This window comes from Diplotaxodon limnothrissa, linkage group LG7 (genome assembly GCF_057381915.1).
Source record: "Diplotaxodon limnothrissa isolate DT_005_m linkage group LG7, D_limnothrissa_male_GT1.1, whole genome shotgun sequence".
Lineage (NCBI taxonomy): Eukaryota > Metazoa > Chordata > Actinopteri > Cichliformes > Cichlidae > Diplotaxodon > Diplotaxodon limnothrissa.
In genome coordinates, this window is record NC_140602.1 from 3,604,245 (window position 1) to 3,631,969 (window position 27,725).

At 40.9% G+C, this 27,725-nt stretch overlaps 1 protein-coding gene across 1 annotated transcript in view; it reads left to right on the forward strand.

The window, feature by feature from the left end:
* The first annotated feature begins 3,111 nt into the window (after positions 1-3,111).
* Positions 3,112-27,725, forward strand: part of tspan9a (tetraspanin 9a) — a 205,539-nt gene continuing 180,925 nt past the window's right edge. The window contains exon 1 of the mRNA XM_085359010.1: positions 3,112-3,318. The gene's annotated coding sequence lies outside the window, so the exon portion shown is untranslated. The remainder of the gene's footprint in view (positions 3,319-27,725) is intronic.

Sequence of the window (27,725 nt, forward strand, 5' to 3'; positions counted from 1 at the left end):
CCCACCACTGTAGTGTCGTCCGCAAACTTCACAATGATGTTGGAAGTTTGTGCACTACTGCACTGCTAATTGCAGTAACAACTCACCTTCCACAAACCACAAGTGTAATGAAGAATGACAAGGTTAATGACAAAGTTAAGGAGTTTAAAAACACAATGTAAAGAGAAATAATCAAATGCTGCTTGCACTCCCAAAAGTATTTTGCTGAAAAGTGCCCACTAATCAACATGATGATGATGATGATGATAAGCACCATAAGGGCAACAATATTCTGCAACTGCTTTCCCTGCTGTTCAGGTTTTTCTGACTGTCTAATACCAAAACACAGACATTCTTTCACAACTCTGCCAGTCTATTTTTACAGCATTATGCTGAACCTGGAACACAGCATCATGAATTATTTCGTAATTTCAGTAATGAACGACTCCTGGCACTTGCCAGACACTCAAATGGTGCATAAAGACAAAACACCTCTCACAGGCTGGGAAGAAGAGACCACATGACAGGTTTTCAGAATTCACATGCTGTTCTGCACATGTTCATCTTTGATATTACTGGAAGTGATCTTCATGATATGCCTCGCTGGCGATCACGGCCAATTAGTACAAGTCTGGCTCTCGCCCAGGAACGTCCCTAGCTACCTATTAACTCATTCGCTCAGCGTGCTCCACCTGTGCCTCTTTCCCTTGCTGTATATATTACTGCTGCTAAGAGGAAAGGCCAGATTGGTCACATTATGATCCCTGCTGTGATGCAAATTAGTGGTCATATACTACAGTTTGTCTTGTCATTCCTGACTAGAATCCCAAAGCAAACACTGACTGTGCGTGTTTGTGAGCTCATTCCCTGGTCAGCCGTTAGAAATCTGCTGTTTATGGATTTCAGTGAAAGCGAAAAACAAAAATTAAAACGAGAGTAAATTGCTTTCTAAGGATATAAATCTGGTACAGAGGAAAACAGGACTTCTCCATACATAATCATAACAGTTAACACATGGATCCAACACCTGTTACACCTGTCAGAATGCTGGAGCTGATTGATTTATTATTTCTTAAGCTGTGAGCTTAGGAAGTACAGATAACCCAATAACTCTTGCTGGGTCTTGATGCAAGCTCGATCATCCAGGTAAGTAAATCTCCAAAAGTTGATTCTGTTCATCTGGACGTAGTGGGGGAAACGTTTTGTCACTCATCCAGGTGACTTCTTCAGTCTCAGCTGACTGCAGGTTTCAATCTTATAAACAGGACATTTGCATAATGACTGAAACCAGCCCACTGAGGAACAATGGGCTGTGAGGTCAGTTCCTTCATCATAATTATGCAAATTCTCATGACCATTGATCAAAGCCCCCAATGGCCATGAGTACCATTCACAGAGAGTTGGGGAATGGCTGCAATCACAGCATTGTAAGATGGTGACAGATGTACCCTTAGGCCCCCTCCTCGATTCAGAGATGGTCTTTCCCTTTTCACGTAAATGGCCTCCTTGACTCCGCGCTCGAACCAGCGTTTGAGCAAACTTTTGCTAGGAGCTCCCTTCGTATTATCTAAAGCTCACTGAAGCAACCTCCAGTTTTATGTTTCAATTTAAATACAAAATGATGTTGGTGTTGACCTTGTCCCCAAACTCTTTTCTTGCAAATAGATTTGCATAAAATATAGATTTTCAGCCTTAACCTTGTAGTTTTATTTGACTCAGAAACACTGATAGGAGAGAGTAGCACACTGAAGAGCTTTTAAGTGCGCTACCATTACACAAGTTTAAACACATAAACTCTGCTTCATGTTGATGCCATCCATCAGGGGGACCAGAATGTGCAGTCTAATGATTATGCCTTTTAAATTTCTCCCAGTAACACAGTTTAATAGCAGCATAACCGTGACCGCAGGAGAATCTAAGAGACATTCATGGTGAGTGATGAGTTTAACTACCAACGTTGAAATCTGACATGTGGATTAAATTATTAAAGCCACCCAAAAGTTTCATTGTGCGCCCAGATAGGATGCTTTAACCTCCTAGGACCCGGCGTCCACATATGGGGACATCACATTTTGGATTATCTAGACCACAATACTAAATTTTGCTCTTTCAAATGAGCCATATTGCTCAAAGGGGCACAATTGTTCTTGTTTTTTTCATTTTGTTTTCATACTCAGGAAAAATGCTGCTGTGTTCAGACACCAAATAAAGAGTTTTGCACATCTTTACTCAGTTCTATCGAACACTATAAAGCCAAACAGCAAAGAGAAATTAAAAATGGAAGCCATTAAAGAGATCGTGTCTTAGGAGGTTAAATCAAGAAGAGCTCAATGCACCTTATGGCTACGTATGACTGCATAACTGTGGGGCTACTGCATTCATGACAGGCTTTGTTGCACATGCATGTGTGGAAATGTGATTTTTCATCCCTGGAAATTTTAGATGATATGCATGAATACTGCCATGTTTACTTTACCAGTGAGCAATTTTATTCTCATCCTAACTTCAGTGTAAATAAAACGATGAGTCCAGTAAAGGCTTGTCAGCTAGTTCCAAATATTAAAATTCTCCATCCACTCCTTTCCTACTAAATTACTGTGTTTATGCTCACTTTGTCAATACAGCTTCATCATGTTTCCAAAGGAAGATTTTTGGGCACCATATTACTCTCACTCTGACATCTCACTCTTTCCTCTACATACTTGCTCTATGCAATCTTTTCAGATACACACACAGCAGCTAAAGGAAAGCCTGGTAGCTTACTGAACACGTTTGTGATTACGAACATTGCAAGGACATAGATTTGCTGCTGTATTGGCTCATGAAATATATAACTGTATCAGAAACACCACTCGCTTTTTAATTAATAGGAAACATACTTTAATTTATTCTCTCTGGTCATCTGTCAAAACTCGCGTTATTATAACTGCCAAACTTTTATATAATCACACCCCTGAGTCACATCTTAATAAATCAAACATGTTTTCTATAGGAGTCCAAGCCTCTGTAACTCATAAAGGTCCGAGTCTCCGACGCTCCAGTCGAGCCAGTGAGCGAGCCCCTCCTCCTTCCTCAAACTTCATTTCCTCCTCGTCCAACCAGATAGCTCAGTCCTCAATCCATCATATAATATAGCGGCTAAAGACATCTGTCAGGGAGACACGTCCGATTTTTGGAAAGGGTGCTGTCCCAGACACTTTGTGGCAGGACAGAAGTGGGACTACAAACGCGTCCGGCTGGAAAGTTTGGCCAAAGCTGCTCAGCTGAAGTTGCGTGGCAGTGATTTGCCGTCTGACAGCTTCCAGCTACAGAGAAACTTTAGAGTTGGGGATTCACCAGGTAAGAAACTGTTTGCCTACATGCTTTTATTATTGATATCATTATTTTTAAACGTGTCGGTGTTGAGGCCGCTCAGCGAGCGGTGTGTTCGCGGTAAAGCGCCACGCTGCTTTTAGAGCTTTCTACTCTCCGCTTGACATTTTTTGCATCGACATGCTTGAAGGCTTTAAAATGAAACCACTACAGTACGACGTGATGTGATAAGTAAGCGAACAGGAGTGCGGCAGCCAATTTGCAGTGACCTTTTTTTAAACTACTGTGGGAATATTTTCTTACTATTGCTGGACTGTAAGTTATTATAGTGGGTCTGTAGAGAATTGAGTGGTTTCAGTATCCCAGTGAATTACCTTTAATGGCTGTATTATTCCCATGAATGCTATTTCATGACCGTGTTCATTTCTGGCAGGGACTTGGCAAGATTTCAATGTGACACTGTGTCATGTTTGATCACTTCAACTTTTCATCCTCCTGCTCTGTTCTCTCTCTATAAATGTATTAGCCTCCGTCCATTTTAAAGGCTTTTTAAATTTAAGTAAATTTCCCTGTCTTTGGTTTAAGCGAAGCATTTTGCTGCCTCTTTGGTCATATTATAAGTCGATCGTGTAAGTCTGAAGGAATTTGAAGAATCAAAAGCGTATATTCTGGGTCCTTTGCAACAGCTGAATGGGAGGCTGCTATGATACAGCATACTTCCATTCAACAATAGGCTCATCTCTGGAGTTCCTCACTGATTGTCCCTTCTGTTCACCATTGTGCACAGGGCGTGTTTAGTAACAGACATTCTGATGAGCCTAATAAGTATCACCCCATCTTTTTCGCCTAAGGATGCTGCAGATCTCATTTTAGATCTGATCACAGTGAAGTGTCTGAAGCTTTATTTCCATCCACATGTTTCCATGTGGGCAATGAGTGTTTTGTCTGTGTCCTGTGAAGCAGTGTCATGACTGAAAATGAGGATGTGAATGATGTTTTTGTGTATCCCATTTGCAGATATATTATTTAGTGTAGGCCTGGCTATGGGTAGAATACCTAAGCATGAAATTATGATTAATTGTTGTATTCCGAGCCTTGAAATGGCTGTTTTTCCTGCCCGTCTTTAAGGCCACCCTCCATTAAAGCCAACTTTTACCTGACTCGCCACAAACAAAAAACGTCAACACCATTTGGGTTCCCCTGGCCAGAGCTGTGTGCCTGAGATGACCGTATGAAGGATTTTACTGGCATTACTTAGAGCTTAGGGTATAAACAAACAAAAGAAACCTCATACAACTGGGTGTTTAGATCAGTCTGAAGCCTGACCCTTTGACTCACAGGGAATATTTGCACTTACACTGACTTCATCACCTTAAACTGCCTCCATGTGTATTCTAAACATCAGTTCATTACCATGTAAGAGTATATAAATGACATAAGTAATGATAAGAATACTGGGTCTAGTTAAATTCTCTGCAAAAAGGTTTATGCATGCTTTCCTTAAAATCAAATATTTTTTCCTTCCCACAGAAAAATGTTAAATTCACAGAAGACACATTGTTAACGAAACCTACCACAAAGTTTAGACACAGAAGGGGTCAAAGGTCAAAAAGAGCTGTGTCAAAACAGCAGTGCCCCCCCCCCCCCCCTTTTTTTTTTTTTTTAATCTCATGTTTCCAAACATGGATGGCACACCATATCTATTCCTGTGTATGAGAGGGGAGTGAGAGGTCTCCGTCTGACCTCGCATTCCTCCTCCTCTCATGGTATGAGGTCAGTGCCCCACCACTGACCTGCTGCTGTTAACTAACATTTCCATTTTGTTCTGAATTTTCATTTTTGTGGTGGATTATTTTCAGCAGCTCTGGAGGGAACTTTTTCTCTGTTCTTTAACCAAAGAAATCTACCATCAGAACAGAAATGGCCCGCCTTGGATTAGATATAGTAAAATTAATGGAAGAATTTCATCATAAGTACTTGACATATCCATGAGCAAGCAAAATAAATACATAAATAAATATAATCTTTGCACAGTCAGCGCTCTAAGGCTACTGTATTTTAATTCAGTAACAGTTATGAGCATTGTGAAGAGGTTTTCCCCTGGGGCACACTGGCTGATTCTCTGTGGTGACAAACAAAAGCGGCAATGTGAGCCTCTCAACCATGTTTACTTCCTCGGCTTTCGCTGTCCCACGCAGCCGCTGCAGAGTTCGTTTCTCTGTTCTGTCCCTTCGTGAACGTTCCTATTCACTGGGACGAGTAGGCACGACCGTCCGTGCTGGGCAGATTTCATTCTGCGAGGACTCACAATGGGTGAGCTGTGCTGCTATGTCAACATTTAGCTCTGTCTTGTATCCCCCCCTTTTTTTTCTGCTACTTTAATCACATCCCTCCAGGCCAATCAGCAACAGGAAGAGCACAGCGGCCTTTGTCTTTGTGAGAGATAACTGGTTCCTTGCTGCTGTGCACCATGTGCAATGACTCACTCTGACTTTGCAAGTTGCGTCAGGGAAGCCTGCGCTATGTTCTTTATTTTAGACTTTTATATTTATGGCCTACTCAAGGCGTGCATTTATGAGATGCAGATCAGATATCCAAGTCTCAGCTGCATGTACATAGCCAGCAGCACAGTCTATGCCTATATTTTGACTTTACAGTCACCTTTTATTTCCAAGTCAGAATCCTGTCTGCTCAGAGTGAAGGTGAAACAGATTTCTCTCACCAAAACTCGTGTGATCAGGACTACAGTGCATCGTGTTTCATATTCACTTTCTGTGGGAGAACATTGTTTCCAAATGTGTACAGCGGGGAACTCTTTTCCTGCGCGCATCATTGCCAAACCGTCTCACTATGGAAGAAAAAATCAATAACAATGTAAAAAAGACTAAAGGTGCTACTGACAACACACAATCAGACCACCTTGCTTAGTTTGTGCTTTATTTTGTATAACTGTTGAATTTCAGCACCCTTAACTCAGTCCATGCCTTACATTTAATATTCTTGGTTCCGTGTGGTCTCGACTGATACTGTCTGCTCTGCAGTTTTGTTGCAGTCGGAGTGGAATTTGAAACAACAGACTTGTTGTCTTTTGCTTGGAGGACTTCCTTTCCTGGTGGCCTGTTTAGCTGTAGCCTCCATTGTTTGCCTTTGTCTGTGTTGATGGGCGGATATGTGGGAACCTTTTTCATCTGATCTCTAGGACACAGCCGGTCTATAATGGTTGCTGTCTAAAATGACTTCCCCACAGTAACCTGTAAACACTTTTTATTAAAATATTATTTGCAAGCTATCAAATAATTAAATGTAGCTTTTCCTCATGCAACTAAATAAATAGCAGAAAATAATAACAAACAAATTTTGGTACTGCTTAGACACTGATATCATATTACATATCATGTTTGTACTTTTTTGTCATTTTTTATTGGTGTACTGAAGATATCGTGTGGCTTCATTTTCAAAGTCAAGAGGAGAAAGCCAGAATCCATCTGGTTGCACATAAAAACATTTTCCACATTGAAAGACTTACATTCTTTTAGTTATAGACCATATCTTTTATAATGAGATTCCCTTATGACATCCATAAGGGAATCTCACTTCTGCAGTTACAGTATATGTCTATGTTTGATGTGATGCTGTTGATTTTATTCGTCATTAGTTGCTTTAGAGTTTAGGCTGTTTTGACCATGATGTGTGAGTGAGAGCTCCACAGGTTACAAGCAGTACTTTGATCATTATCTATCTCAGCTTTAAACATTTCAGTAGATGAAGTGAAGTGAATAAAATATGGCAGTTAATTCAATCTAAGTGAAGTTCTGCTTTATTAAACTGAACAGGAGTACAGAAGTCTCTACTGTTACAATATTACATTAAATTTGCTTTAGGGCTGCACAGTGATACAGTGGTTAGCACTGTTCTCTTCCATCGAGAGGCTTCTGGATTCAACCTGCAGATCAACCGGGGCTCTTCTTTGTGGAGTCTGCATGCGCAGCCTTGGTTCTGACTAAGCTCTACCATGATGTACCTGCTTTTCAGTCAGCTGGGTATAGATTCTCTTTTGCATCAAACTGAGTGTGCAAGACCAGGTACATTAGCATGGATTTGATGGGTAATTCTGTTGCTATGTGCACTCGCACAGTTGTGAAAACGTTGTTTTTGAGAGGTTACACTAGAAGCTGGCATCAGCTATTCTCTTTTAAATCAGCCTCTCTGGGTCTCTTTCGAAGCAGCGTTCCCCCAGTAAACAGATTCTTTGAGATATAAATATAGTAGGTTTCTCTGAAGAGGTGACGAGGCAAATGCATTACATCATAGTAAACTTTTTCTTATTGACAATAGTTAAGTTAAAGTAGTGAGATCAATTCCTGAACGTTGTATCCTAATGAACTTTGACTGTATTGTGTAAATTACTGTGTGAGTTGTGGTGTCTAGTGTGTTTTCGGATGGTTCGCAGTATGACTGTTAACATTCTGTGGTAGGTAAAAATGAGAGACATTTGTCTATATACTTTTCTGTCTTTGTAAAGGTTTTTTTATGTAATTGAGTGCTACGTGCTATGACAGAAAAAATAACATGTTCCACTATAACCATCAAATTAAAGCCTGTCTGTGGGTGGCTTACCACCCACAGACAGCTACAGTAGCAAGTGTTTTATCAAACCAGTAATCTTTGACATCAAAGTTCCCTACATGCCCCTTTACACCACAGTATTTACTGCACGGTTCCCCTCCATCCATCCACCTATTTTATTAGCTGCTTAACCAACTAAGGATCATTGGAGAGACTGCAGCTGGTCTCTGTATTATTGTGAGCTCTTTACCTTACAATATAAAGCAGAGAGGTGGTGTACATACTGCACAAGTCACTAGCCTAACACAGGGCTACAGTTTGTCTACAGAATGCAAAACTTCAAAGGCCTTAAGGTGAATTAAGCAAAACATAAATAATTTGTTAAATAATTTGATAGAAACATCCCATTTTACAATCAGCCCAGCCACAAATCACAAACCTTTCCGTCAGAGAGCACAAGAGTAAATATTCAAAGCAGCACTTGTTGCTAATGTACATTTATCATATTTAATATATTATACACGTAGCATGACATCTTATGCTACATAGTAAAGGAAATTTAGATTACTCAGTTGGAGAAGCACTCTGAGTTGAATCATTCTTAATATTATTTAAGAGAAAAAGGAAACATTTCCTGTTCTGTTACCTGTATTGGGGGATCGTCTCCTCTGCTGTTCTAAATGCTCGTTGTTATAATCATAAAGATCCCGAAAGAGTAATTTATTACCAGCTTTGAAGCTGTTGTGATTAACTGTACACAAGAGAGCTTCACTGACAAGACGGGAGAAGCTCTCATGCTTGATGCCAGTGTGCTAATTAAAAACAACTTTATGAGCAACTACAGAGCCTCATGCAACTTGGATTGAGACCTACATCCACTGAATGCTTTAAACGTGAGTCTCCTTCCCTTCTACCCTTAGAGACTTTCTTGTGGTGACATATTGTTTTGAACTCTAATATATTTTCTCCTCCCTGTGCAGATCACCTCCCTATAATCAATCAATCAATCAATCAATCAATCAATCAATCAAGGTTTTATTCCCCCCCCGACCTTACACACACAACACAGACATCACAGAAAATAAACACTGAAATATACACTACAACGGGAAAGTACAAGAGGGAAAAAGGCATGCAGCATGAGAACAGGAAACAAAAAAATTCCTCTGCACAAAAAGCACATAAATGTCCACAGCACAACATTATGGATCATGTGACCAGCCACAGAGTCGGGTGGGGGGTGAGGAGTAATCCGAAGCAAACACAGCAGCCATCCTGCCCAGCGCTACCATTCCAGCGCGGGCTCAGACCCGCCGTGTTCCCAGGAGGGAACAAGCATCGAAGGCGTTTGGAAAGGGAGGGGGGATGAGTGTGTGCATATCAGTGTATATGTCTGTGTGTGCGTGTCCAGAGTTCAGCTGAGACAGTGTCCTTTGCCCTGCCAGGCTAAGTAAACAGTCTTCCAGCCAACCCAGGTGGCCTTACATGGAATGGGAAGGAACAGACTAAACACAGTTGTTATCAGGGTGCTTTTGTTGGGCTCCAGCCTTGCGACCGCAGCTGGCGCCGAAAGGGTATCCGCATGGAGTGATGGTGCTTTTTACTTTAGTGCGAACAACTCGTATGAATTTCAAAGCAGTTCTACAGTCCAACACTGGTCTCTCAATCTCCCGTTGGAGAGCCGTGAGCTTCTCCATACTTGCGTTCTGTGATGTTGTCATTTCTTGTGCTCAAGGAGCCGATTCTGAGAACTCACGGCAGTGTGCATAGGGAGCAGGTGAACGATAAGTGAGTTTGTTACTAAATATTTGGGGAATGCATTATACTTAAGTCTCGTCCCGTTCCTCTGTGATGCATGTGTGAGTTATTTGTGGGGGATGATTAATCAAATTGGCTCCATTCATCGGTTCATTGTGGAAGAATGCAATCCCATAGAAAATCACTCCAGAACATTTACATATAAATGCTTTTAAATACAGTCACACGTCAGCTGTTTAAAACCAAAGATACAATTTTATGGAAACCATTACCAAACCTTTTCTGTAGAAGAAGCTTAATCAGAGACATGATGTTTATTAAACTGAGTAAACCACAATTCTGCAGTCATGCAATAAAGTTCAATTAATGCTCCAACTCTTAGTCGGCTGCTTAAATATGCTTTTGATGTAAAATCCAAATAAGCAAGGAGACACCTAAGAAAATCCAGTAAATGGTTAAAATTCAAGCTTGTGGTCAGACTTGCTCCTCTGTATTAACTTGCCAAACTGTGGCTACTGAGAGTAAAAAAACATTTGTCTTTGCTGCCAAAAACTCTTTTAATGATAGATTAAAAGATCCCAGAGGGACATAAAATGTGTGGGTGTACTGTAGGCCTATTTCAGTTGGTGTAGCATGTGGATCTGAACAGCGTTTTAATTTTAGACTAAGCTTATAAGCTTCTGTCCAGAAGCAGACTAATCTACTAATCACAGAAATGGTGGTACTCATGTAAATGCTGTATCAGAAAGTGCACAGACCGTGCATCCAGTTTATTCCTCCAGCAAATGCACAGTTTGTGCACATTTACTGTGGAGTCACAGATTTTGAGCTGCATGCAGGACATACACATTGGCAGACCACATACATCCTATTGGCTTGGGTAGATAAAAACACTTGTACAGCACATATACTGTACGTTAGTGTTGTTGTTTGATTTGTGCTTCTTCTTCATCCCGCTTGCTCTGTTAGAAAGGTCATGACAAAATAGCCAACTGGAGACCAACATAGAGTGAAAGTTCTTTATGTTCGTTTGTCAAATGATTGCAATCAGTCCTTGAACAAAATACAAAATTATTAATTTCTCCCATTCTGGGTCATCTTCTCTTTCCTTTACTTAATACTTGCAGTTGTATGTAGATCGAAACTTCAGTGGGCTCGGTCTCTGATTACAACCCACGGGCGAAGGTGCAATTTTCATTTGAAGAGTGACCTGTTTTCAACCCCTAACATCAGACGTCAGGCCAGAAGCATGCATATCATTTTAAATGTTGCTGTTGTTGTTGAAGGGTCATGATTTTGACACGGTGAAGGAGCTCCAGCACAGAGTGATCTAAAGATAGCACCATTGCTGGAGGCAGCGTAGTTGTGCGTGATGAGAGAAAAGGAGAGAACAGCGTAATTTTAAAAAAGTTTTATAATGTATTTATTTATTTGTGTATTTTTGTGTTGTTGTTTTTTTTTTTTTTTTACTTCTGGCATTCTGGAACTATGCAATCATGAGCTTGTGTGCCTGAGTAGAATAGTATTTATTTATTTATTTATTTTTTGCCTGTCCTGTTTGGCTCTTTTGCCATCAGAATTATTGTCTAAAGGCAAAGAAAGATGCCCAACGGATTTACTTTACCAAATGGACCATCCCAGCTTTGCCGTAATGGTCTATTTGATTGACCTTTTATTGTTTATTTTATTTATTTTCACTTGCTAAATACGGGACAGACTTGACTGGGGAAAAGAAAGGGAAAGAAAAACAGCGGGGAAGAGGGACGGGGATAAAAAACAAAAACTAACAAAATAAGCAGACAAAAAATACATCTATCAATCACCTGGATCACCTGTTGAGAATGAAAAAAGAAAACAAGCAGAAGAAAACGAGAGCAATAGAATAAACAACATCACGATGATATATGTGAATATAACTAAATACTAAATATTAAACATTATTGTGCAGCACGTAATATTGACAGCGCACAGTGTGCTTTGAGGTAGGAGCCAAAAAGGGTGTAGTTTGTGTGTGTGTGTGTGTGTGTGTGTGTGTGTGTGTGTGTGTGTGAGCACCCGTGTGTACACCTGTGAGCATGAGCACGCTTGTTTTTAAAAGGTTCCTACATGTAATGATCTGTTAGAGGGTGTGGGGGGGCCACAGCCCCGTCCTCCAGGGCATGAAGCAGGTGTGGAGGAGATCAAAACTCCAGACATCCAGAGGCCCCCAGAACACAAGAGACCAAGGAAGACCAACAGAGGGGCAGCCGCGCCACTGTCCCAGAAAGAGCTGAGGAGAGTCCCAGATGAGGGCTCACTCAGCAGCCGCAGAGCAGAAGCCAGGGGGAGTTGCAGTGACGCGCCCGTGAGCTCCGCCGGCAGCCAGCTGTGCCTGAGTGACCGAGCCCCAGGCCGAGAGGCCGGGGGCACCCCACCTCCGAAGTGTCCCGAGCGAGCCCCAGGCTCCAGGCCCCGACAAGAAGCCACCAAGGAGTGAGCCGGTGTGTACCTGGACGCCCATCCCCGGACACAAAGAACCACCAACGCACCGACGTCTGAGGGCGTCTGCCATTGGCAGGGGAAGTGGTGGTGGGTGGAGATAGGCCTCCAAACCTTGGAGCGCCTGAGATGTCCCCAGAGAGGTGGCGTCTGATACCCGACCTGACATATAGACACAGACATACAGGCACACACAGATACAAACATCCATTCCCACCCTCATGCTCTCATATGCAATTACTCAACACTCACCCAACGTGGAGACAGACATAAAGAGACGCTGTACACACGATCACACTCCCCAAGCTCCCAATGATTCATCCACACACATTGTACCAATATTTTAAAACTATTATCTTAGCAGGGACTCATAACTACACATGACAAATGTTTGGTAAATTTTCTCTGTGTTTTTTGTGCCTGGGGAAAAAAATTCTGCACATTTTGTATCATGTATTAGATTTTTAAATGATCAAATATTAGTACCAATATTGCTGTAGTAGGTTTCTCTGAAGAGGTGACGTGGCAAATATATTATATCGTAGCAAACTTTTTTTTTGACAATAATTAAGTTAAAGTAGTGAGATCAATTCCTGAACGTTGTATCCTAATGAACTTTGACTGTATTGTGTAAAATACTGTGTGAGTTGTGGTGTCTAGTGTGTTTTCGGATGGTTCGCAGTATGACTGTTCACATTCTGTGGTAGGTAAAAATTAGAGACATTTGTCTATATACTTTTCTGTCTTTGTAAAGGTTTTTTTGTGTAATTGAGTGCTATGACAGAAAAAATAACATGTTCCACTATAACCATCAAATTAAAGGTTTTCAAAGCAGACAAACTGTGGGTCTTTGCAGTGATTGGCTTACACCGTAATACTGTAATAGAAAGGTACAATAAATAATTTCACCCTTGCAGATTAACATATGTAATTGTCATTTTGATGATCTGAACACACTGAACATGTGGCTGTTTAGTTTAAAACAAAATATCTAAACACCCAAATCCCACGTTTTCTGCATTATAATAGATAAAAGGCTAAGCTAATTAGAAAGAATTGCCTTTTAAAAGAAGCAGTTCCCCCCCCCCCCCATGTAATTAAATGTAAAGTAACTTATTTTACACCTCCAATGAGCCATACTATCATTTCTGAAAAGAACATTTAATAAACCTTTTTGTATTTATTTTTGTATTTATTTGCATCAGTCAGCTGTTAACCCTGATAGTGGTACGCTGGAGCCACTATCAGGGACAAACAGAGACTGCAGCGTGTTGTGCGATCTGCTGAGAAGGTGATTGGCTGCAGACTCCCATCTTTGCAGGACCTGTACACCTCCAGGACATTGCGGCGTGCAGCTCGGATCTCAGCTGACCCTTCTCACCCTGGACACAGTCTGTTTGACCTGCTACCCTCAGGCAGGAGGCTCCAGTCCATTCGCACCAGAACCTCTCGCCATAAGAACAGTTTCTTCCCCTCTGCTGTTGGACACATGAACAATAACCGTATGACTGTCCCCGCCACTAACACATGACCCTACGCTGTGTCACTGCATCATTTCATGTTTGGCACTGATCACCACCTGCACTCATGTATATATCTATCTACGTAGCACTCTTAATTCTTATTCTCATGTATATATCTCATGTATATCTCATGCACATATCTTTCTACGTAGCACTTTTAATTCTTATTCCTACTTTTATTTTTTCATGTCTATTTAAGTGCTATTTATGACACTATGTTTGCACTGAAGCACCGCAGCAATTTCCTAATGTTGTAAACCTGCTCAACATTTGGCAATAAACCCCATTCTGATTCTGATTCTGATTCTGTACCTGAAGCATGGACACTATAGAAACACCTGAAATGACGATAAGTTTTTAGTTGTTTTGTTTTTTTCCTGCTGCTGTTCTGCACTTGTAGTTTTTTTTAACATGCTGTAATGCTGATTTCTGAAAGTTCCAAATAAAAATATGAATATCTCAGTTTCTTTTATTTGAAAGAAAAAGCAGTGATCCGTTTTGATTGAGGGCAATGAACCTGTTATTGTGTTGAATAGCCGACGCTTTCTCCACATTCTTGTAGCTGAATGAGATTGTTCAGCCAAGCATGCAGTGAAAACATATACAAAGCCAGATATATCACAGCAAATCCCACTTCTAATGCTCAACCCAGACAAGCTATCAGGGTGTTGTTGTGTTGAAGAGAATGACCATGAACCCAGTAAATTCTGCTCGAGTCTTTTACTCAGTTATGCTTGTTTCTGTTTGTTTTTTTTCACACTGTGGGCAAACAAGCTATGTCTTATTAAAACAAGCTTACAGTGCCTGGGTTAAAACTCCACTAACCAAATGCTTACTGTTGGTGACTGCATACTGTTGAGAAAACGACTCAAAATATTAGAAAAAGTACATTTAGTACACAAAGTACAGAAAAGTGTCCCTACGTTGTTTCTTTGTTTCAGTTTTCTGCTTTGAATAAGTAGTGGTGATTATTTCGATGTATATACTTGAGATTCTGTCTGATACACCAACATACTGTGACATATAATTGTGTAGTGGAAGGAAAAAGATGCATGATGTGCATTTGTGTTTAGCCCCCCTGAGTCAATACTTTGTCGAATCAATTTTCCCTGCAGTTACAGTCAGATTAGCTGGAGAGCGTTGTTGAAGAGCAATTTTCAAGTCATGCTAATGGGATTTAGGACAGGACGTGTCTGGACCTTGACTGGGTCATTTAAACATACGGCAAAATGCTCAGTTTTGGTTTCATCTGACCAGAGCTTGCTGTGTCCCCTACATGGCTTGTAGCAAACTGCAAACAGGATTTCTTATAGCTTCTTGTTAGATTTGTGAAGTGCTAATGTTTGTCCTGAGGACAGATTCTCCAGCCTGAGATTTGGATTTCTGCAGCTCCTCCGGGGTTACCATGGGCTTCTTGGCTGCTGCTCTGTGTAGGTAGATGGCACTGTCTTGGTAGGTTTGCAGTTGTGTTATACTCCAATTTCCATTTTTCAATGTTAGCTTGAACAGTGCTCCGTGAGATGTCCAAAGCTTAGGATATGATATTTCTATAACCAACCGTTTAACTCTGAATCTGCTTTCAAAATCTGAAGTAAGATCTGGTTACGAAGTTGACATCCTGAAAAGTGAGTTACTTGGATCCTACATGCCACACTGTTGTGGTTGTGTCCAAAGCTGCATAAATTTTAGAAATCCATTTTTAAACTTGTTCTAATATGTGGACAAACATCCATCCATCCAGGATTTTTTTTAACCTGAATGTAAACTGGTTTGCTTTAAATCGCTGAACTGGTTTGCAGAGTGCACAGGAGGGTTTTGTTCTTGTAGTTCTGGGCTACAAACGTCTTGGCATTTGCTGAAGAGGGGCAGTCTGATTGACCCATGAACCTCTTCTCTCCTTGCTTTGCCTTCTGAAGGATGGAAACCGCACACGAGGATGGTAACAAGGAACCTCTCTGCCCCTGGCCTCAGCCTGTTTGACACATGCATTCAAATATTTTGAGAGCTCCTGTTTAACATGCAAATTAGCTGGACTCCAAGCAGGAACCCTGAACAGACTGGAAAATCAGTTTTCAGGTTCAGGACTTGCTGTACAAATGAGACTATAGTAAACTGTGTGAATATGTCCATTGTGGATGTGACGACATGTGATGGAGCATAGGTAGACATCCTTTGAAAGTCTATAATCCTTTTCAGACAGAAGACAGTGTTATAGCAACAACTCATGTATGGTGGCCTAAACCCCTCTGCCCAGACTGTGTGCAAGTTCTTGGCAGTGTTCTTCATTTAGACAACATGGCCAGGATTGATGTCCTGTGTTTTTAAAAGACCACACTGAGCTCACTGACTGCTGTGGATGTGCTGCTGGTCCCACAGTGTGAGCTGTGATCTGCTTGCTGCCATCTGGCTTGTGTTAAATTTCTGCAGCACTGCAGAGGGAATTTGTATACTGTAACTTCAACGTCTTTATTATTCCACCTTATTTCGTTTTATCCCGTGGTTATGTTATTATAAACCGCCCAATATAACACTTAAAAAATTCACACAGTTTTTGGACTCTGGACTGAAATTCTCATAAATGTGAAATTGTTTCTATGGCAGTCCGATCTGTCTAATTGTATGTCAGAAGTATTAGATTCCCATTATGAAGCCTGAAAGGAGACACAATAACAATTGAATTAGCTTGACTGTCCCATTGCTCATAATGCTGGTACTCACAGTATGTGCAAAGCCCACATTGATCCTTTCCAAGAAGCTCATACAACAAAAGTTTTTCCTCAGTGTTCAAAGGCAAATCCTTTCTTGGCAAAGCAACTTGTTTTGTTTGACAGCTGAAATATTACTTCTCAGTGGGAGTACCTCTCACATTAAGTAAATTGTGTTTCCAGATGTTTTCACAAACCCTTTTTTCACAAGTGTGCTGCGATTACTCCTACAAGCAATCAAAGAACAGAACTTTTGTCATGAAGGACTCAGCACTCTGCTAAATTTCATTAGATAGTTGCAAAATACTTTCTCTGTCATACCCAGTTTCCACTGCAGGCTGTGGCTTCTTCTGAGGATGAGGTTTGCAGAGTCACTCTTAGCAACACAGCCTCGTGTTTCTGATTCAGAAGTTGTGGCTGAGGCTCTCTCCTGTGTAATCGGAGCTCTGTAGCAATTCCTTAAAGAATGCTTGATTGAGATGCTCTTGACTCAGAGTAATTGTTCATGTCCTGCTATTAATAGCAGTACTCATTTCTTTGTGCATAGATGTTCCTATTTACTGCCGCTGTGATGCAAGTGCTGCCGTTTGGCTGGCTCATATGCTCAGTGTATTTATTAACATGTGATTTATAAGTCTGTGTGTTACTTTGTCATTATGTAAAAATAAAGCAGTTGTCAGTTCCAGTCAATGGGGTCGACTTAATATCTGTCGCCCATCTCTTATCAATCTTTCAAAAGCTGCACATTATTAAAACAATTAACCTTTGAACCACATTTTCAGCATAAGATGGAAAAAATTACAGCAAATTCAGATTTTTTTTCCTTTTTATTGTTGGCCGTATATTTAGGGCGGCATGTACCTATGATTGCTGTTGTGCTTCTTATATACTCTATTTGTCAAATTTTGGCCTGGAAATTTTTTTTCAAAATAAGATACAACAGCTGTTAATTGTCTTGGCAAAAGAACGTTTGAGGTTGAAAGCTTTATTTAAATATACAGTAATTATAGGAACTTAATTAATAGTCTAGTTATCCCAAATATTGGCAAATTACTGTGTTATAGCCACCAAAACATGAAACATTACTCACAGATTACACAGTAAAAGCAATACTATATCACATGCAAAATAGCTTGTGATAGTTTGTGAAAAATTTCAAGTAAGTAGTACAGAAGGAGGTCAGGATCCTTTAATTATATACATATATATCAGTAAAGATCACAAAGACAAAACTGAGCACCGCCTGTACTAACTACTCCCACTGCATTAGTTTAAAACCCCTAAAGAATGGAGTAATTATAAGTAATCATAAGTCACCTACTGTATATGGAAGATCAAGCTGTGCGCCAGAAGTGGCTGAGACATCAACTTATTGATCCACCTCACAAGGATCTCATTCAAATGTCATTTGGGCTGGATAAGTGTGGCTAAACGGTGGCCAAGAGAGAGAAGGTGATGAGTACTAAAGAGGTGGAGAGGTTTGAATGCTGGATATGTAATAGTTGTGTATGGAGATCCCACAGGCCAATGAGAACCATGGTGAAGAGGGCAGTCATAGTTAAATACCTACAGAAGTTAAGATAGGTGCTGAAAAGCTAGTTCAGTGGTCAGAATATGTCCTTCCAATCATCAGAGACCCATCTGGGGTATCCATTTCTTCGTGGCCTACAGTAAGAAATAGATGCCTCTGAATGTCAGTACACAAAAACCTCTCACAGTGCGCCGAGTCCTCCACCTGAAGTCTGCCACACTGAGGCTCTATGAGCAACAGAAAGAAGAAGGACAAGGATTAGACAGTTCAGAATGAAACTTTAAGGCTTTGATCATGGCAGCAAAAACACAGACCCAATGCATCGGATCCATAGAGGCAGCAGTCTACCGCAGCCAGCTGCACTCAAGTTGCAGACTGTGCAAAGGTGCCCTGGAGATGGTCTAGTTCAGGATGTAAGATGCAAGCTGGGACTGTGTACACTGAGAGGCACAAACAAGTGGCTGGGACAGTTTACAGTAACTCCCGTGGCACATAGGTGCCGCATTTATTAGAAGTCCCCTAATCCCAAGGAAAGAGACACTGCTGAAGACAGCTGAGAACAACAGAACTAAGGTTCTGTGGGACTTCAAGTTCTAGATAGAAAAGCAGCTAAGCAAGCAGGCATAGCGGTAGTTGACGAGGAGCAGAAGTTCTTAGATGTGATAGATGTAACAATACCAGCGAACAGTAACATCAGAAAGAAGGGAGTGTCAAGTGTTGAAGGAGCAACTGGAGCAGATGTGGAAGGTAAACTCCAAAGTGGTCCCAGTGGTAACAGGAGCAAATTGAAGGAGAGGCCCCAGCAGTATCCAAACACAAGATCAGAGGTTTCTGTCCAGAGGAGCGCAGTCCTAGGAACAGCCTCCCAGGTAGAGGACCTGAACTTGAGGACCTTACACCTCCCCCACTCCAGTCACAGGGAAAATTAGCATCCACAACTATATGCTTTTGCTTGTTTAGATTTTTCTACAGTACCGACTTTGTTGGGCGTATCTGGGCATATTTGGGATGATTTTATATAAGAACGCCTTCTTTTCAAGTCATATTTTGTTTAAAATGCCATGTTTACACAGTCCCTCTCTCTCTGCATGTTGAACTACTGCTATGAAAAGTCGGCTCCTGCAGGGTACATATCTACTTGTACACGTGAGGCAGAAGGTTTATACGGTGTTCAGGGGATGAACTACATCACTGTAATGTCAGCTTTACCTTTGGAAGAAGGGAAAGTGCTATTGCTTTAAGGCTGGCGGGTCCATTGTTTCTTGCAGAGGTCATGAGTAGCTTAGGGCATCAATTAGGTATTTCCTGTCCAACAGTCCCACCTCCTGTGCCTCCATCCTGTGTTTTTTCCCTCTCCTGCTCACATAGCTGTATTAGACAAATTCATTATGTAAGAGCGTAAAACCACCACAGGCCCTGTGTCCTGAAATGTAGGAGCAGCTGCTTTGGTATGGTTTGTTTCTTGTGGTTGTTGTGCTGGTTTTAAGTGACTGATTATATTGTTTATTGTATTATTGTTATTTTGTTCGCTAAAAAGCATGAGCATCCAAAAACAGTGTGCAGGTAGATGTCTCATTCATTAAATCCAGTCTAATGTCAATGAACCCCATTCTGGAATTTGGACCAATCCTGCAGTCAGTTTATTCGATAAAAGGGACGTAGTTTATTTTTTTGGTTTTGTTTCCCTGTTGTTCCCGTTTTCCTGTAGGCATAAATGTGAAACTTATTTATTTAATTTCAAATTTAGTTGTTTACTCTATAAAATACTGGGAAAATTCTCATCAGTGTCCTAAGACCCATTGTCACATCTGATGTCCTGACAGTTAAATGTTTGATTTTGTCCTACTGTCAGGAGTAGTGTGAGAAGAAGCCAGTCATCACGCAGGAGAAGCTGGAATCAAAATGGAAATGGCTTATGCCTGAGAAATGTAAATTTGAGATGGTCTACTTTGATAGACAGGTATGATAGAAAAATATATAAATGTAAAGTCCCTTTCACTATTCTTGTAGCATAAGTGCTGTGAAATCTTGTTGGCAGCTCGCAGAGCAATACAAAAATCACAAAATAAACGGTAGATGGGAAAAACCTAAAAAAAGCAGCAGGCCTGTGGGATCAGGGGAAGGGAAAATTAGGCAACATGGGAGAGACGGCTTTCTTCATCAGACCTCAAGGGGATGTTTCACAGATCTGCCTACTGTACCCATTTATACTCAGAGCTTTTACTGTGCTGTCAAGTAATATAAAATCAGTCCAGCTTCACTGGCATCCATATCAAACTATAAATCTTGAAATATTCAGCATAAAATAATATGATGTAATAATAGCAAGTTTTGACATGATTCACAGTGAACCTTCAATCGGGATGTGTTGTTACTCAGCACAGAAATTGTCGGAGTTCACACACTGGTATGAATACCAAACACAATAGACTACACAAACTCAGCATATTTTTCTCTTTTTCATTCCCTTGTGTTGAGCTGGCTCCTTCAGATGTACACCTTCTTACTTTAATTCTCATTGTCAGTTATCGAAGATGTTTAAACTTTCAAACAAGTTTGACGTGGCATCTGAAACTATAAGCATTGCTATGCCTTCTAGATTTGTTTCGTTACTTCACATGTTAGATCGGTTTTGCCCCACAGCCCATAATGATTTAGCTCACAGCTTTGAGACTGGATGCTTTTCTCAGAGGTCTGCTGAGTACTGACTCCAAAAACCAAAGCAGTGGAGCATTTCTTGTTCTTTGATTGGAAAAAAGCAGGGAAATGTCAGTCCAGCATTATTAATTATGCCACATATAGTCTTTAAACCACAGTGGAAAATTAAAACAAATGACTTGTTGACTTTCCATTTGGCTCAGGCAAAGGATCGAACAAGGACATACGGTAAATGCCACAGCTCCAGATAAACATTTAATGGGTTTTTTTCTTTATATTTCTTTATGCTTTTCCCTTACATTCGGTTTCCTTTTTCTTCTACATTCTTCTACTTTCGTCTACTAGGAATACGTTTTCTAAATGGCAACAGCAGATATGTTTTTAATAAAGCATAAATGTGACTAAATTATTGAGGAAACAGTTTCAATAAAACATACTTGGAAAGTTACAGCAGTTTGATACCGGGTGTGCCAGCCATCTATCCTTCCATGTTCATAACTATTTATCAGACAGAGCTGTCCAATTCACACCTACGATCTATTTAGAATAAATAATGAACCTAACGAACATGCGCGGACTGTCAGAAGAAACGTGTAAACTCCACACTGAATGACCCCAGTTGACTGGGAGGTTTGCACTAAGAACACTTCCAGTTTAGATTCAGGAAACAGACACTATCTCTACTTTAAGATTAGGCTTCAAACTTTCCTTTTTGCTAAAGCATATAGTTAGGGCTGGACCAGCTGACCCTGAATCCTCCCTTAGTTATGCTGCAGTAGGTGTAGGCAGCTGGGGGTTCCCATGATGCATTGAGTTTTGCTTTTTCAGTCACCTTTCCCATTCACTATGTGTTAACAGACCTCTCTGCATTGAATCATACTTGTTATTAACCTCTGTCTCTCTTCCACAGCATGTCTTTATCCTGTCTTCCTTCTCTCACCCCAACCAATCACAGCAGATGGCCCCGCCCCTCCCTGAGCCTGGTTCTGTCGGAGGTTTCTTCCTGTTAAAAGGGAGTTTTTCCTTCCCACTGTCGCCAATGTGCTTGCTCACAGGGGGTCATATGATTGTTGGGTTTTTCTCTGTATGTATTATTGTAGGGTCGACCTTACAATATAAAGCAGCTTGAGGTGACTGTTGTTGTGATTTGGCGCTGTGTAAATAGAATTGAAGGCTGTGGTGCAGTGGGATGCTATGGGAACCTTCTTCTCAAGCAGTTTACTTGTGTGGGTGAAAGAAAGTACAGAAGTCATTATTTGAGCACAAGGTTTCTTCTATCTTCTATTCTTACTGAAACAGGGTATTTAGTTAACATTTAACTTTTTCTTTTGCATTCAGACAAAGTAAGACAAATGATGAGCTGCAACTTGTAGACGTATTCGGCAAATTTAATTTGCCTTTGGTTTGTCCGTGAAGAGAATTCCACATTAAACCACTGACTTGGGCAGGGCCTGTCACACCCGACAGTGGTCACATATTGCGGTGATCATCTGGACTGTACCTGGAGTTTCCATATGGAACTGACTCATCACAGCATTCTGCTATGCTCTTTATAGACCAAGCCAATTTAGGGAACACAGCGACGTACTCTTAGCGTGCCTAAAATAGTTTTCTGTGATTATGATTATGAGCGGGTTGGAATATGTGATTTTGTGACAGTGACTCATATCCGTAGTGGTTGGAAATGGCATCATTGGGATGCTTGGGAAGTGCAAAGAGGAGGACAATAATTTTCCTGTTGATTCATTTCATGTTGTCAAAGATGCCCTGCCAAAGATATGCTAGATTTTACATCAGCGAAAAATCCTGCCTCACGAGGATGCTGGGCAGGCTGTACATGTGTTGTTTTCTGTCTACGTGTGTCAGTGTGTTATTAACCATTGTGAGCTTAATATAATCTGTTGTGTTGGCGTTATGGATGCCTCTGTTTTTAAGCACATACCACACTATGCCCCCCTGTGGTTCATAGGCTTGCTTAATTTTACCATTTCTCTGAATTTCTGCCTTTTAGTCGCCTGTTTTTTATGTGCCTTCATCGTTCTTTCACTTTTTCCAGCTCTTCCAGTCAGAGGAGTCGCTCGGCCCTTGTTTTTCTTCATCTATTTGACAGGCAGAGCACAAGCGAGCTGGAGAGATCACTGCTTGTGTTTCCAGCCACACAAAACCTGGTCAGAAATTACAACATGGTTGACTCTGCTTGGTTTTTAGTTTCAGCCTTGCAATGACCCGATTCTGCCTTTATCCTATTTAATTTCAATCACTGCTTTGTTATTGTTTCTGAAATACTTCTCTTAGCAGGATGGTTGAACCTTGAAGGCTTTTTGGGAATCAAGAAGAATGTAGTAATTAGTTTTGTTAGTCGGGAAATTAAGGAAACGTTGTATTAATGCATGAAACAGAATAAGCCTAACTGTAACAGACTTAGCCCATGTGCTGGGTAGGTGTAGTTATTTCCGTGGTTGCTTCAGGCTGTTGCAGTAGAATAGACAATAGACATTCCAGGAAATATGCTCCTTGGACTAAATTACAGATTGTTCAGGGCTGGCTTGTTGCTCTGGTTGTGGATATGTGGGTTAACTACAGGAGCCCACCATTTAGGTATACAGGCGTGTTCATACACAAGCCGTGCGCCTTCAATTTTAGGACCAACCTGCATGTCTTAAATATTTCGGTGGCTGCATAACTTATTTTGATATATAAGAAATGCGAAAACACATGCAAAGCAGTAAGTTACTGTATTGTTTTTGCTCTAATAGCGTCTGGTGTCTCACAAACATGGTTGTCAACAAGTGTTAACTGGTAAGAGCCAATAATGTGATTATGTTCTGATTTCTCGAGCTCAGGGTCACTGGAAACACCCAGTTACAAAGATGAGAAAACGCTGGGTAACCTCTTATAACCTCTGATATTCTTCCTAACCTCTGATTAGCTGGTAACCTCTTATATTCTCAAACACTGAAACTGAAAGAAGTGTGCTAAAATGAGCTGGTAAACACTGCGGATCACCTCTGTAAACAGTCTGCGAGGTGTGTGAAATCACACAGCGGATCTTTATTTCTAGGGCTCACTGTTCCCCAAAGTAAAGGATGGTGTCAAGTTTTAGCAGTGGTGAGTCCCCAGAGTCCTTTGCTCCAAAAAACTCTATATTCATTAAATGTTCTCAGCTCAGGCCAAACCTACTTAATATATTTAGGACCTTCAGGTTCACTTACTCACTGATAGGGATGGGTATTGTTTAGGTTTTATCCGATACCGGTGCCAAACCGGTACTTTTGAAACTGTGCCGGTGCTTAAACGGTGCTCAAACCGGTGCTTAAAGAATGGAGAACACAAACTTTGTCCAAAAACCTCTCATGTTCAGCTGTTTTTTGTAAAAAGATAACAATGTTAGCCTTTTCTGCAGCTATGGGGCATATATGGCATCACTCTTGGCTGGAAGCAGTGCTTAAACAATGGAAAAAAACACAAACTTTGTCCAAAAACCTCTCATGTTTAACTGTTTCCCACTTTTTCTTTGGTCATTTTAGCCTTTTTGGCCAGGGTGAAGGGAGTATCTGCCATCAAACAAGAAGACAGCCGCATGTAGCTATGACGGTGTTTGCTAGTTCACCTTACGTGCATTAATGTAATAACGTGGTTAGCCTACTCAACGTAAATTACACACGAACAACATTAAGCTACTCACGCAGAGAAGAACGGCTGCTGCTGCATCATCATCCTCATCATTCCTGCTACACTGGCAGGGCTAGGGGCCAGGACTCTCCTCTTCGGGTTTTTGGGGGATGTTGCTAACTCCAGGTCCGATAACAGGCACCACACCCGCAGTAGATGTGCTCGGTGTGAGGTCTCACAGCAAGCTATCAAATACGGTGCATTTCTTGGCTTTTAAAAAAAACACCTGGCGACGCATTAACAAAATGCTATACGTCTCCAGGTGTTTCATCAGATTCGAGGTGTTACCTCCTTTGACAGTATCACAGTTTCAGCTTAAAGCACTTGTTGCTGCTGAGTTTGCATATTTTGCTGTGAAGTACAGCCCGACTTTTGACCGCTTCGCCTTGGGCTCGCCTTTTAGTCTGTAGCTCTGCTCTAAAAGAACATATGTACCTGGTCCCGCCTACTATCCTCGGAAACGTAAAATGATTGGCTAGAATCTAAAGTGTATCACAGCTCAGGAAAAAAAAGCACCGAAATGTGCGCTGCTTTTCGGTCTGGTTACTACTGTTTATGTCAGAACCGGTGCCATCATGGCACCGGATACCGGTACCCATCCCTACTCACTGATGGTGGTGGACTGTGTAGAGACAGGCACACTTGGTTTTGGATGCGGTGGCGTAACTTTAGCCACCATCCAGATGTGTTGTTTTTAAGTGTCAGATATGAAAAATGGGTCATTATTTTGTGGTATTCCTGAGATATGAAGACCAGACACTGTATCCATCCACATTAAAGAGAATGGCTTCTTCTGTAGAAGCCGTTCAGTTTAATTTCAGTGGTGGCCACATAAGGTTCTGTGTTTGAGTATTGAAGGAGGTCATCCATGGAAACTGTTTGGTCTGCACAGGCCTTTCTGGAGGGGAAAAAGGGAAACTAATACCTCAAGGTTGTCACTATAAATCCCTGTGAGGCAGACTAGATGCTTTCACAAGCAGCCTTTTTTTGTCATGCTTATTCACTTTGCTTTTTAAATTCTACTCACCGTTTTCTCCTCCAGTGGAGTCCAACAAGAACAAGAGTTAATGGTGTGTTTTAAACTCTGCTTGAATTTCTTCACTTTAAACTGGCTCCCTTTGTCAATTGGTGTAATAAACAGAATCCTCTTTTAACCTGTGATGGGTCTGTGCTTTACAGAAACTGCTTTTGACGGTGAGCACTCTAAATAATGTAGCTTACATTGTGTATATATTTATACTAGTTGGTGTAATAGTGCTGTTGTCTTCATGAAGCTTTTAACAAAGCTGTTTTTATTCCTCTGTTTAGCCTGAAGCGCAGATTAAATTCATTAGTACAAATCTGGCCACACATTTCCAAACTGAGAATAGACTGCATGAGGTTAAATGAGGATTAAAATGAGGTTAAATGACTGATCACACCTGATTCTAATCCCGATCTAAGCATTGCTTTAGTGTCAAATGTTTCAGGCTTTGGTAAAATTGTCCTCTGCCTTCATCGTTTTAGCTTCACTCTGTTTTATATGTTTAAATTTTATCAGCTTTATCAAATTAAGTCTGCAAAAAAGTGAAAGTATGAAAATATATAGTTAAACCCGATGATTTAAGGCAACTACTGTACCTTCTAACTGTTCTATAACTAAATTCTATTTATTCACATCCACAAAAACATTTGTGTTTCTTTACATTTTTTTTTTTTAACATTTTCCATTTCGAGCTGCATGTGAGTTTCTTGGTCTTGGACACAGTTAACGATATACTTTGGCAACAGGTTGACCCCAAATGGAAAAAAACAAAAACAAAACCACCGAATGGGTTCAGATGACACCACTCAGTGCACAGTAAACTCTGAGTTAGGAAAGGAGACTTGAGGGAGAGGGAGGATCAAGAGACTGGAGGCTGAAGGAGAGGGAAAAGGGCACAGCTTTTCACAGCCCCAGTTATGTTGTTGCTGTAAAAACATCAAGGTTTTGCTTCACAGCAGGACTCCCCAGCCTCAGCTTTTGATGGCTGTGTTAGCCGACCACAACACAACGCCCTTTTTTTGGGGGAGAGTCAGTGGATTCAAAGGGGATGAAGGCGTTTAATAAAACTTTATGTACAGATGGGTGCAAAATGACTTCTTCTTGTTCTTCTTCTTTGTCTCTATACTACTGTAGAGGATTTTAAATTAAACAATTGAGATTTGATTGAAATTCGAGGGGTTTAACAAAATTTTGTTGGCTGTAAGTCCTGAATCTTTTTTTTATGCATAGTGTTTTTGATTATGGGAGCAAACTGAAAGGTTTAAATAGAAAGACTGTTTTATTTTGGAAACTCTTTGGCAGTCAGTGACTTCCTGAAGTCTAGATGAACTCAGCTCCGTTGAGCTGCTTTGCCAGGCCTTTAGTTGCTGTTTGTTTGTGGATCTTTCAGTCTTGCGGATCTTCTCAGCCTTCAGTTTTGTATTTAATAACTGAAAGGCGTGCTCTGTTGGGATGAGATTAGGTGGCTGGCTTGGCCACTGAATAATATCATTATGTCCTTACCCATTTACTTTGAATCTAAGGGTCTCTAAACTGTAAACTTTAACAATCACCTCGAGATTGTTCTTCACCTAGACGGGGTTTTCTCAGCCAACAAATATTTGTGTGATCGTTTGCTTTAACTGTTGGTTGTTGAGGTGTCCAGTGTATTTCTTTTTTTTTTAAGAATGCACAAAACGTTTTTGCTATTTCTCTTATTTATTTATACTTTACTTGCACAGGCTTCTGCAGAGTTTCAGTGAACAGCTGCCAAATGCAAGTTCAGCACATGGAATCATTATCAATCTTATATCTGTTTAATTCAGGACTGTATAATAGAGGCAAAACTGCAAAAAAATGTGTCCCTATCCACGTACTTATAGACCTGAATGCATGATGCTTTACTTGAATGTTGCTGTAAAAGATAAAACTATGTAAATGGCCTGTATTTGTACAGGCCATTTACACATCCACCCATTCACACACTGGTGGAGGCAGCTACAGTTGTAGCCACAGACTGACAGAAGCGAGGCTGCCATATCGCGCCATTGGCCCCTCTGGCCAACAGGTAGGTGAAGTGTCTTGCCCAAGGACACAACGACCGAGAGTGTCCGAGCCGGGGCTCGAACCGGCAACCTTCCGATTACAAGGCGAACTCCCAACTCTTGAGCCACGATCGCCCGATGTTTAAGAGTGCATGTTTTGTGTGACACTGTTTTGAGTTTGATCATCTTGAAATTCGGTGGTGCTTGTTTGGAGTTGCTGGAGAGGAACATCAAATGTCTTTCTGTGTGTTTCATGTCAAAAGCAGTTGTTGACAGTCCGTCGATCCACTGACAAGAATGCTTTTACTGTCCAGGTGCTTAGACATGTTGAACATGTTGACCCTGAGTGAAAAAGCTTTTAACATTTGTTGGTTTGGTTTCCCACTTTTTGCATTTTCTTAGGTTTGCGAGCTTCCTTAAAAAGCTTCCTTGTAGATTACAGCTACATAACATCAAGGTTGCTGAATAAGCCACCCTACTGTTTGAATCTGTGGT